The sequence below is a fragment of the Orycteropus afer genome, unplaced genomic scaffold (assembly GCF_000298275.1).
Source record: "Orycteropus afer afer isolate SDZICR_OR568_19922 unplaced genomic scaffold, OryAfe1.0 scaffold00482, whole genome shotgun sequence".
Taxonomy (NCBI): domain Eukaryota; kingdom Metazoa; phylum Chordata; class Mammalia; order Tubulidentata; family Orycteropodidae; genus Orycteropus; species Orycteropus afer.
This window is the reverse complement of record NW_006922069.1, coordinates 1,163,324-1,176,854: the sequence shown is the minus strand read 5'-3', so window position 1 is coordinate 1,176,854 and position 13,531 is coordinate 1,163,324.

Sequence of the window (13,531 nt, the reverse complement as noted above, 5' to 3'; positions counted from 1 at the left end):
CCAGCCTTCTGGTTAGCAGTTAAGTGCTTTAAGGGGATAGGTGGTTGTATATGGTGCTGATGGTAGTGAGGTCTCTGGAAAGTCATATACATTTATTAACTTGTTAATGTATTTATTTTCTGGGATGTAAACTGTTCTGGGGAAAATCAGAAGTTAGTTTGTTTTTTTCCTTTTTGTAATACTAAACAGGTAAATGGAAGGAAGGTTGGGTAATCTATTTCCATAGCGATACTGCCTCCAAAACCCAAGGAGGAGTTGCTATGAGTTGGGTCTGACTCGACGGCACATAACAACAACAACAACAAAAAGGTAAAATATGCTATTTTGACCCTTTAAAAAGATACTTACCCACTAAGACCAGACTAAAGACAACTATAAATCAAAATATACCATTAGAATTTTGGCACAATACAAATCACTTTGATGCAAACACAGCTAAATCTAGTCACTGGCACAGAAGAAGCATAAATTTCAAACATACGGGGGATAAAAAAGCCAAAAAACTGGGCTTTGTGCAGCGTTTGAGTGGAGAGGAGTGAGAGACACCTGGAAATGTAGGCAAGGCTTAGTCTACAGTCAGTGCTTCTCAGCTCTCTTTGGACCATGTGCATCATCAGCACCACTATCTTTTCTTAGGCAGCAAGTTGCCAGAATTAATGATTATAAATCCAAACGCCCTTTGTTCAAATCTCAGTAGCTCAATTTCCTAATATGACCATTGACAAGGCACACACCATCAGCCTCAGTTTCCTCTCTCCAAAAATTGGAATAAATGAACTACATTTCATCAGCCTGTTAAAAAAAGCAACAAATCATAAATGAGATACAGAAAAAAAGTTCTGCAAAAGAAAGTGGCAGTATGTTGTTGTTAGTTGCCTTGGAGTCAATTCTGACTCATGGCGCCTCCACGCGTGCAGACAGAGTAAAAGTGCTCCACAGGGTTTTCAGAGCTGTGATCTTTTGGAAGCAGATCACCAGACATATTCCAAGGGCCTCTGGGTGGGTTCAAACTGCCAGCCTCTAGGCAAGCAGTCAAGCACTTAATCATATGAAGTGGCAATACAGAAGCCAGGTATTATTATTCCCAGGTTTAAATTCCACCAGGGTGGGGGTCTGGTGGTTAAGGCATTTGGCTGCTAACCAACAGGTCAGTGGTTCGAACCTACCAGCCACTCCACAGGAGACAGATGAGGCAGTCTGCTCCCATAAAGACTGAGAGCCTTGGAACTTTATAGGGCAGTTCTTTCTGTCCTATAGGGTCACTATGAAATGAGTCAGAATCAACTTGATAGCAGTGGGTTTGGTTTTGGTTCTAGGCTGGGAGTAAATCCTGTTCCTAGATAGGTATCAGGATTAGAGGGGTCCCTAAGACCTTTCTATTGTATCCTGGAACAGAATGACAAATGTAGAAGAAAATCCCCAAATAAATTTAATGAACCAAAGGACAAGGAATATAAATGGGTGTAGAAATAGAGGACAACACTGAAGTTGTACAGGTCTTTTTTATTGTTTTCACTTTTAATCTTGTGATGCATATGGCAAGAGAGAGGCATAAATACAGACATCTCACAATCAAATTCACAATTAGGAAGCCCACATCTATCTATCTAGTAAAGATGAAATTAATTGCTCTGTTCTTGTAGTATAGCTGGGTTACTTACTGCTAATACAATTATGCCAATTATTGATATCATCACAATGCTCAAAGCCAATGCATTTTAAAAGAGATTAAAGTTCTAAAGAACTATTAGAATAAGGATCTTATAATTCAAATTACTTCCCTACAGCTAATATGAAAAGGTGTGTGTGGGGGGGGTGTTAGTATAATTTACCAGGCTGACTTCAAAAGATTTTCCTTTCAAAGTAAAATTAATTATATAGAATATATATTTTATTATACAATTTTCAGGATTTAAAATGTTATAGTCAATATCCCACATCATGAATTTAAATTCTATAACTATCCTTGCCTGCTTTGGTAACTTGGCTCCCCAGTGAAGTGAGGCACTAAGTGCACACCATAACGTGATTATGTACTCTCTCTGCTCTACAGAAGAGACCCTTCTTTGGTGGAGTCTCACTCTTCTGCCTGACCAGTCATTGGCTCACTTTTTATCCTACAACATAAACAGTAAAGTGATGCCATTGGCTTTAACACTGTTCAAACATTTCATCTGAAGCCATCTAGTTTTACCATCAAGCAGATTTTCCTCAATCATTTTACCTCCCTTAGTGTGGCTGTAAGACTGGAGTTTTCCCAGGTACATAAATAAAGGCAGGGAGGAAATAAGGCTTGCTTTCATTGGGGGAGAAGTCAACCTGATCTAGAGTCTGCAGAGGGAAGAGCAGCCAGAGAAATGAAGAATCAAAAAAACTGTAGCATAAAACCACTTTCCCCTAGCATTCTGTCCGCCCCCCTCCCCTCCATGAACACTGAAGGTGGAGCAAGGCATGGATGGGAAATTGTGATCTACCTGATAAATTTTAGAAATGTCTTTCTCACTTTTACTTTTATGACAAATGGAGCTTAGTAAAGAAAGATGCCTGGCTCATACATTTAAAAGTACCTTCTGTCTCAGCAAGGGGAACCTAGCCAAGAAACCACACTGGAGTTAACAAGCCAGACAGCAGACTAAACACCTCAGAGCTCTAGGTCCCTCATTCCTGGTGGCTACCTTTCCTATGTGTGTCTGCATCACTAATTGTGATGGCCTGACTCTCCCAAAATAGAAGAGCGGGGCTCCACCGTTTCACCAGGTGAAGAGGAGGGACTACTGAGGCTGAATGCCAAGACTCCTGCTTTCCTTCCCACCTTACACCTTTTCAGCACTACTCATCCTCTCCTTCTCCCTACCCTGCCGCCCCTCACACATCATCCTTAATAAAACCTAATTGTATCAAGCTTCCCAGAACATTTATGTACATAACCCCAGGCCAGTGAGGGAGGAACAAAGAGCTGCTGCTTCAGGCAGCAGCAGCCGAAGGAGGAGGAGAAGGCGGTAGCACAGTCCGGGAAGCAGAAGGCAGGGGCAGCCCAGCCTGGAAAGCTCCCTCCTGCCCGCCGGGGAGAGCCCTGGTGATTCCCGCAGGCACAGCACGCTGCCCAAAGGTGCCCGCCTGAGTTCAACACAGCCTGGGAGGTGGCACTAAGAGTTTTGCAGAGATCTTTGGGAGAAAAAAGCAGTAAGAGGGGCAGGCAACATGGAAAATATACCTAAGTAAGGCTACAGCGTGGAGCTGGAGATACTGCTCAGCTGCACACGGGGCGGCGGCCAGTGACAGCCCCGCGCCCGGCCCTATGGGCTCCCCAACCCGGCCCTACGCACCTGGACCAGGCAGCCACCCTGCTCCCTCAGGGCGCTCTCCGGGGACTCAGCTTCAGGCGGGTTCCGGAGGCTGGAACCAGCAGCTACGGGGAGACTTCACTCCTCCATTCTAGGACCCAGCAGCACGCTACAGACAGCCGAGCACTTCCTGTTTGAAAACACAGGGGAGAGAAAGAGCGAGAGATCCTAGTGTTGGCAGAGTGCAGGGAGGGGGCGCAGACTAGAGGGGAGGGAGGGCTAGGGGGTTGTGAATTGCATAGCCGGCCAACTCGCCATTGTCGCCACCAGACGCTCTCCCCAGCGGGCGGCCACCCTGCGCACCAGCTACCCCCTAGGCGGCATGGCCTCAGCCCCGGCCTCCCCCTGCCGGTGGCCTCGCCTGGAGCGCACTCTCAGCCCTTCCGTTTCCAGCCCAGCCTGGGTTCGCCCTCTTCCCACATGGACCTACAATCAGTGGACTCTGAGCTTCCTCCCAGCGCCCGAAGTCTGCCTTCTTTTTCCTCCTTTCCTCTCTCTCCGCCACACCTCACCCCCCAAAAAAATCACCTCGGGGAAGATGTAAAGACAAGACAGAACCTTTCCAGGGGAGTGGAGGCTGGATTTATGCAAATTTGAAAAGTTAACATCCACATCCCAGTAAATTCTAAATCCAGCAGCTGAAAGAGCTTTAGGATGGGAATATACTTGTCTTATGCCTGGCTGATTCAAAAGGAAACTGTGCAAACAGCTGCCACAAACTGAGCAACTGAGCTGCCACTGAGAAAGAGAGAAGGGGAGAGGCAGAAAGATAGAAAGCCAGCCACAAAGTATTCTGATTCCTAGTGTCTCCCAACCCAAGTAATTTCAACCTCACATCCCATAACATTTACATAATTCTATACCATAATATTACAGTGCATTGTTTCAGAAAACTATTCCATATTTCTCTGTGTATATGAGTCACTGTATGGCTCCAAGGTTCTGGGATAACTATTGATACTGACTTAGGCAAACTTCAGGGTCACTCACTGCCATCCAGTCAATCTTAACTCTAAGACCCCTCCTTGGTTTGAGGCAACATCTCTATAGAAGTAGATTGCCCAATCTTCTGTCCAGCCTTCTGGTTAGCAGTCAAATGCCTTAGGCACTACACCACCAGAACTCCCAACTTCAGGGTGAGTGATCATTGTGAGTGACATATAAGGTGCACTTTTTGGTCTCTCCCTGGCTAGAGTAAATAAGAGTAAAGAAAATCAGATACAAGGAAACAATCAGTCCAGAGGACTAACAGGCCACACAAACCCCTAGCCTCCACAACCGTGGGACTAGAAGAACTGTGGACCACTCTGGAAGGCATCACAAGAGGAGGTCCTGGACAGAGTGGGAGAAAAATGCAGAACAAAACTCAAAATAGTAAAAAATCCTAGACTTACTGGTCTGATAGAGACTGGTGGGACCTCCAAGACTATGGTACTAAGACACCCTTCAAGCCTGGAACAGAACTCACCCCTGTGGCTCAACTTTCAACCAAACAACAGACACAAGCCTTTAAGGTGAACAATAACACCAGCGAGGTACTCATTTCCTGTTGTTGTTGTTGTTATGTGCCATCAAGTCGGCCCCAACTCATAGTGACCCCTCCTTGGGTTTCCGAGGCAGTATCACTACAGAAGTAGGATTGCCCAACCTTCCTTCTGAGGAGTGGCTGGTGGGTTTGAACTGCCAGCCTTCTGGTTAGCAGTCAAGTGCCTTAGGCACTATGCTACCAGAGCTCCTACTCATTTCCTAGAACCATGAATTTTATTAGATTAAAAGGGCAGAATTTGCCCAGGGATAATGCTCAGAAGCAGTAAGGGAAAGGAAAGATGAATGGAAATGATAAACACAAGGAGAAAGTGTAAAGAGTGTTGTTGCATTGTGGAGATTGCAATCAATGTCATGAAATAAAATGTGTAAGAACTGTTGGATGGAAAACCAATTTGCTCTGTAAACTTTCACGTAAATCACAATAAAAAGTCTTTAAAAAAAAAAAGTTATCAGATGGTTTAAAAGAATATGCCATATGCAGAGTCTGACAGCTTTAGAAGTTTGCATCTGTATTCAGTGCCGGTTTCCTCGGCTGCCAGGTGTGGATTGCTGCATCTGTAAGGCTGTCTGTCCTACACACAAAATCTATCAGGTTACAAGGCACTTACAGGCCTCTGGTAAATCAGCACCTTTTATCACAAAGCTGTTGGTGTAAATAAAAATTATTCATGTTTCAAATCTCAGACTGGAAAACAGAATATGTAAAGGACAATTATTCTACATAAAAAAACCTAAATTTTGAGTAAAGTACAGAGAAGTTGAGTTTGGGCAATCTACTTCTGTAGTGACACTGCCTTGGAAACCCAAGGAGGGGTTGCTATGAGTTGGATCCAACTCCACGGCACATAACAACAACAACAAGAAAGAAGTTGATGCATACGAAGCTTCTACTCAGCGCTAGAGGGAGTCTCATTCTAATTTCTTCTTGGTCTTAACATTTTACAAATCTGCAAGTGGGTCCTAGTCACATATTCCCAAATGAGGAAACGGGGTCAGAGAAATTAAAGTGGCCTAATGCCTCAGCTAGAAAGGGGCTGAAGGGAGTGCTCAGCCTGCACAGGTCTTTCTCAAGTATAAAGTCTGGGCCATTTCCTCCACCTTCTGCGAAACTTCAAAACAATAAATAAAATCAGGGAGAAAAATCAAGACCAGCAACCATCTACGATCTATCCTTTTATTTCCAAATCATCCTGAAAATTACAGCAGGCTATCTCTCTGTTGACTGGGATAAATTCTTTGTACACCTCAATAGCATGTACTTTGATTACTCGGGCAGAGGACATGCGCGCTTTCCCATTATCTACTACTTCTGGCTCTGTCAGTCTTTTCAGAATTATTTGGTGGCAAAAGTTCAATAGGTTCTAGGATAGCTATTCACATGCCAAAGTACAAAGTCTGTCCAGTTCAGAAGCAAGTTAGTTGACAAACATTTGTTTTCTGAATTCTTTTTCTCTAACTGGGCTTTTTAAAGAAGAAAACAGATGCTATTTACCAAAAATTCATACACGACCTCAACTTTTAACAGAACTGTTGAAACTCTCATTTTCTGTTTCTTTCAGCTGTAACACTCAGTTCACACTCACCTGGCAGTAGCATGCTGCTTGCTATCAGTCTTCTGACAGAGGCCAAGAGCACATATTAAAAAGTGATTAAGAATCTTGGCAGTGGTGGGACCTCCCAGACACTTGCTGAGAAATAAACACTTTCATTCCTGAGCAAATAGCATCCCACCTCCCTTTCCCACCACCCCACTAGAACAGCACTCTGGAATTGTAGAGCATGCAGATGAACTGCAAGGACAGCGGCCTTAAGGTGTGAGAGCAGGGGCTGGGCAGAGGGCTATGAGGACCAGCATGTCTATCGTTTAGGCGCTCATTATCAGTTGCTGTCAATTCCAATTCATGGTGACCCTATGTGCTTCAGGGTAGAACTGTGCTACACTGGGTTTTCAGTGCCTGTGACTCTGCAAAGGAGACTGGCACGTCTTTCTTCTGAGGCACCTGTGGGTGATTTGAACTGCCAACCTTTTAGTTAGCAGCTGATTCCTTAGGCTCTCAGAGTCTAAGCTTATTAGACTAAAAAGTTCCTGACGGGTCTTAGCATCCTTTTAGGGTCCAGCTCTATGGCTACTGCAACCTTTTATCCATCTCTCAGTCCCTTGCTTATGCTGGGCCAGTTATCTCTTCATCTCTTTTCACAAACTTAGCGCTTCTTTCCCAAAACATTACATTTTCTTTCCTGTAACATACCTGGTGGGCAGGTGAGCAGGAAGGAGGTACTTAGCTCAAAATTTGTCACTTCTCTCTCATTCCAAAACTCTAAGAGATGGAGATATTTGTAAAATACCTTTTGCTGTCTCTGCCTTGATTTCTGCTATGTATTATAACTCTAGGAGCCCAGGAGGAAAATGCCTCTGAAGAATAAGTAAGTAAGTAATCTGCACAGCCTTAGCGTCTGTGTTTGGAAACTCTTGAGGTTAGACCACATAATGGCTAAAAATCTCCCCTAGTTCTGAAAAAGTCAAATTTACTGCTGAGAAATTTAACAGTAAATTATTCCTATTATGTCCTAGTACTATGCTGAATGATAGCTTTATAACATATTTTAGAGTTGTGTTATTGTTACATGCTGTCGAGTTGGACCCGACTCATGGCGACCCCTCCTTGGGTTTCCGAGGCAGTATCACTACGGAAGTAGATTGCCCAACCTTCCTTCCGAGGATGGCTAGTGGGTTTGAACCGCCAGCCTTCTGGTTAGCGGTCAAGTGCCTTAGGCACTTTGCTACCATAGCTCCTATTTTAGAGTTAGAACTGTTTAATACTTGTGGACGAAGCAGAAAGGCCTGGCAATCTACTTCTGAAAATCAGCCACTGAAAACTCTATGGATCGGGACCAGGCAGTGTTTTGTTCTGTTGTACATGGGGTCACTGTGAGTCAGGGCCAATATGATGGCAACTAACAACAACAAATACGTAATAAAATATAGCAGCTCTGTGGAGGGAGGATAGGAGCTGTGTCCATCTATGCTGCTGTATCCACATCAGCATTTATAACACTCTCCTTTAAAAAAGGGATCAGCCCTGAGGCGAGGGCAGCCATACCTTTCTCTCAGGCTCTCCATAATTAAAACCCTCCCCCTCATCAAAAATATTTATTAACATGCACTTTATGTATGGATCCTAAAATCTACAGTTTGGAGAACACAGCTCTCTCCTAAGACGACATCAGTTCCCAACATGGTGTCCTGATAACCACAACTCCTGAGCGTCACGTCACACTTTCCCGTAGGTTAGCTCTTCTCCTCCCTCCCCTGTGTTTCACAAAGAAGTGTTTCTTCCCTACCACTGCTCAGTAGAAATTATTAAAATCACAACTTCATAAGGAGAGAAAAAAGTGTATTCCCAGGTATGCACAAATGATTGCAGAATACAGAAAACTGATTCTGGAAGAATTTGGGTGGTTCATTTTGAAAGTTTCCACTCCCTAAGTACTACAGAGTCCATGGGGGATGGCAACATCATTGTGAACGCCATGTTAGAGACCCCAAATGAAGTTCCAAAACAGAGCTTTTCTAAGGAGTGTGGAGAAGGAATGATAAGGGCATATCTAAAACGATGCTCCTTGTCTTTCTTCATCTTAAGAGAAAGAACTAACTTGGGTAGTTAAAAAAACGCTTGCCACAAGATTTCTCATATGAGTTTCAGGATACTTGGTGATTATTACAGATGGTTTCTGTACACAAGGGAGAGAGAAAAAAAAAAAAAACCCACAACAGGCTGTCTGGTTGCCTACGAGATTTCCTCTGTGTACCAAGAGTCTTCACAGCTGAGTGTCCCTGTTAACTGGCAGTCTGTCTTCACTTCCAAGGTAGCACCTGCAACAGGATTTTCCGTGAAGGAGGTCTCTGGCACTCATATGCATCTCCTAGCCTCTGCAAAAGCTGGGCCATGGCTTTCCAGGAAGCCTTTCTCAGAGCCAACTGGCTGCCTTGATTGGTGTTTACCCACAGAGGGTTATTAACCATCTTCAAGGAGCCAGAGTTAAGTGTTATTTCCCATGGCAAAATGTAGCAAGGGGCTGCAAATAAACTTTATTTAAAAATCTACATGCAAAATGTAGAGATCAAAGTTTATTGGTGGTTACTAGGAGTGAGGAGGAGGGAGAGAGGAAGAGTCTTTGCTTGGCGGGGGGGGGCACTGTGTTTCTGGTAATGGCAGTGAAACAATTTGGAAATAGGTAGTGGTGATGGCTACAGCACATGATGAAACCTACATCACTGACATGTACATGTGAAAAATGTTGAATTGGCAAATGTTTTGTTACACTCACACACACACACATATTGGAGCCCTGTTGGCAGTTCCGACCCACCAGCCACTCAAGATGTTGGCAGTTTGCTTCTATAAAGATTTATAGCCTTGGAAATCCTATGGAACAGTTCTACTTTGTCTTACAGGGTTGCCATGAGTCGGAATCAACTTGATGGCAATTGGTTTGGTTTTGGTTTTATACATGCATAAACTTTACCACAATTAAACAATGGAAAACAAACAAACAAAAAAGTACCCTACCTGCAAGATTGTTTAGGTTCCTTTTGGGTTCCTGGTTTTGAGCTAGTTGAGAAGGGAACTATTACTCAAGAGGACACCACAACATGACACGGAAGCCTAACGTCAAGGCAGAAATGGCCACTTTGGCTATTGGCCTGAGCTGGTCTTTATCTAGCTCTGGTGGCATAGTGCCTAAGGTATTTTGACTGCTAACCAGAAGGCTGATGGTTCAAACCCACCAGCCACTCCTTGGAAGGAAGACTGGGCAATCTACTTCCGCAGAGATATTGCCCCAGCAACCCAAGGAGGGGTCGCTATGATCTCCCTCAGCTCAGTACCTCAGTTTCTTTAGCTTCCAAAAACACACATCATAAAACCACACACCCTGTACAGAATAACTAACATTTACATAGGACCTTTACACACCCTTTCTCACTAAATTTTCAGAACTGCCTTTAAAAGGAGGAGTCATTATCACTGTTACAGATAAGAAGTGGAGCTCAGAGATGTTAAATGATTTTCCCAAAGCAGTAAACACAGGAGCCAAAATTCACCATGTATCTGTCCTTCCTCTTTTTCAGTGAACAAAATGAATGAGTTTTGTTTTGTCTATGGATCTAGTATGCCAAACAACACACCGTTTACTCAAAAAAAAAAAAAAAAACTCACCTCTAGAAAGAAGGGCTGCTTATGTACAGGGAGACAGCTCAGGGGGCAGGAGTACATGGAGGGATGGACACTGGGAAGGGGTAACTATGGGGAGGAAGTAGAGGGGAGCTGTTGCATTGTGGTAAACTGTGGTCAATGTCATGAGACAAAGTATATGTGAATTGCTGTATGGAAAGTGAATCTGCTCTGTAAATCTTCACCCAAATCACAATTAAAAAAAAAAAAAATCTCACCTCTATAACATAACTTGTAATGCCCTCTTTAAATGGCATCATGCTACCTCGCCAAAGTTTCAAAAAGTTTAATCAATAAAAATGTATTTTGCAAGAGGTCAACTGATCGTAAGCCCTAGCAATATAATTAGATATAAATTGGACCAAAGATGCTCTTAGACTCAAACTGCTTCCTCACCTCGCCCAGAATCTCATAGTTCATGGAATGCAGCCCCATGGCTATGGTAGAAAAAAAGGAATAGGATGAAAAACTGTCATTTTTGCACTAACAATGTAAGTAAGCCAGATCCAGCAGTCAACGAAATGTAGATAAAGTCTTAATATATTTTTTCAAGGTTTCTCCTTTCATTCTTTAGTTAGTACATAAATATGTATGTATTTCTGGGCCATGCTAACTGTAGTACTATGATTTAGTGAGAATATAAAAGAATAAAGAAATAGTCAGATACCACAAAAAATTTTACTAAATGCAAATACCTGGATACAAGTTTAAATGTATTCAAAACGCTTCATGCACCGACTGAGACAATGAAGAGCCATGGGTTATTTCCTGGCTGTTGGTCATGATGTGTTTTATGTAGACTAAACACTGTACTATAAGAAGGCACTTTTTCTTTAGAAAGTATGTTTTGCCTGCTCATTTTCTGTCATGAGTATTTCTGTTCCCTTACTAAAAAAATTTTTTTTAAATTCTTTTTGGGCACTCTTAGTTTAAATAAATAAATAAAACTCCAGTAATTTTAAAGGGTTTGTCCTAACAAGTCAAATAAACATATCGTTCATTAACTAAGAAAAAAAAACTCACAAACATGATTTTATATGTAAACATCTGTTAAGATCACACATTTGGAAGTAGCAAAATATATGAGCTGATACGTATTAAGTCACATACACCACTGAATATCTTGAATACATCAATTTTCAATTCTCCATTATTACAGAATTTAAGAGAAGAAAATAACCCACAAATAATTTAGGGTTACAAAATTGGATACTTTTTGTCTCCTTTCCTTTGTTTGTAGTGGAATGGCCAAGGCAAATAACATGAAAGAAAAGCAAAGTGTCTGAAAAGCTGACAAACTTTTAAGTTAGGGTTAGGTTTAGGGTTATGGTTAGGTTTAAGGTTTATGTTAGAGTTAGTGTTAGGGTTTGATTTAGGACTAGGACTAGGATTTGGGTTAGGGTTTATATTTACGGGTTGTTAGGATTAGTGTTACAGCTAGGGCTATGGCTAGAACTAAGTTTATGGTTTATGCCTATAGTTAGGGTGGGAGCTCTGGTAGCATAGTGCCTAAGGCACTGGACTGTTAACCAGAGGGCTGGCAGTTCAAACCCACCCGCAACTCCTCGGAAGGAAGATGGGGCAATCTACTTCCATAGTGATACTGCCTCGGAAACCCAAGGAGGGGTCGCTATGAGTTGGGTCCAACTCAAGGGCACATAACAACAACAACAATAGTTAGGGTTACTTTTGAAACTTCTGAAAGATTACTTTTTTTTTTTTTTTTTACGTAACCTTAGCTCCACAAATTCTAACCACTTTACACGTATTAGCTCAACGATTCTGGACAATATCCTATGAAATGGGAAAGATCACTATCTCCCTATTGTTATTTTGTTGAGTTCCCTGAGTCCATTCACACTCATAGTAACCCTATGTAACAAAGTAAAACTGCTCTATATGGACCACTTTTCTCTTACTTTTAAATTTTTAGTGTGATTTGGGTGAAAGTTCACAGAGCAAATTCATTTTCCATACAGCAGTTCATGCACATTTTGTCTCAAGACACTGACTGCAATTCCCTACAATGTAACAACTCTCTTCCTACTTCCTCCCCATAGTTACCTCTTCCCTGCATCATTCCCTGCCATGTACTCCGTCTCCCTGTGTATACACTGCCCTTCTGTTCTTCCATGATTGTCTCTCCAAGGAGTGTATCTACCTGATATAAATGTTCAGCCCATATGCCGGTCTTTTATTTGGCTAGAAGCCATAGGCATTCAACGTCAGACCTGAAGGGCAGCTAGGGCCCATTATATGGACCAGTTTTCCTGCTGTAGTCTTTATAGAAGCAGATCACCAGATCTTTTTCCTGTGCAGGTACAGGGTGGGCTGGAAACACCAACCTTTCAGTTAGCAACCAAGCACTTAACCAATGTACCACCAGAGCTCCTTCATCTCCACTACCTACTAGGAAATAGGCACAGAGATGTTAAGTAATTTCTCCAAAGTCACACTGCTAGTAAATAACAGAATTTAGGCAGCCTGGCTGCCTAGAGTGTACTTTTACCTAATACACTTTACTACCAACAGAGCACAGCTAGGTTGGGTTGCTTTTTCCACTGTGAAAAAGTTCATGGGGGTACAGTCCCTGGATATGGCAGAATGGGGTGAAAAGCTCAGAGGTTTTCCTTTTCGTATCAGAAATGTAACCACTGGTTATAGGGACACTAGGCTAAATGCTTCTAAAGTCAGGGATGCCAGCCTCATCCATGTTGCTTACTAAAGGAATATGAACAGAAAGGAAAGATTTCAGCAGAATGGAAAAGTCAGGAAGAAGGTCCTGCACTTCCTTACCTTGCCCCAAATCAAAAGCCAACCCACCCTTATAGGACAGATTAGAAATGCCAGGGTTTCCATTCTGTAAAACTCAACAGAAGCATACTGCTACATCTTTCTCTCACTGAGTGGCTCGTGGGTTCAAACCACTACCCTTTCAGTTAGCAGTCAAGTGCTTAACCAACACGCCACAAGAGCTCCTCATTTTGCCCCCCCCCCCCCAAAAAAAACAAACTCACTGCCTTCAAGTTGGATCTGACTCATAGGGCCCCTCCTCTGGTTTCCGAGGCAGTATCACTACGGAAATAGATTGCCCCATCTTCCTTCCAATGCCTTAGGCATTACACCACCAGAGGTTCCAGGACTGCCTCAAGCTCCGGTGGCACAGTGCCGAAAGCATGTGACTGCTAACCAGAAGGCTGGCAGTTCAAACCCACCAGCCACTCTATGGAAGGAAGACTGGGCAATCTACTTCCACAAAGATTTATGGCCTGGGAAACCCAATGGGGGGGGGGGCGGGGGGTCACTATGAGTTGGAATCAACTGGATGGGACAGTGGGTTGTTTTATTTTGTTTTGTTTTTAGGAGTGCCTAGCTACAGCATATGAATTAGCAAGAGAAGGGAAT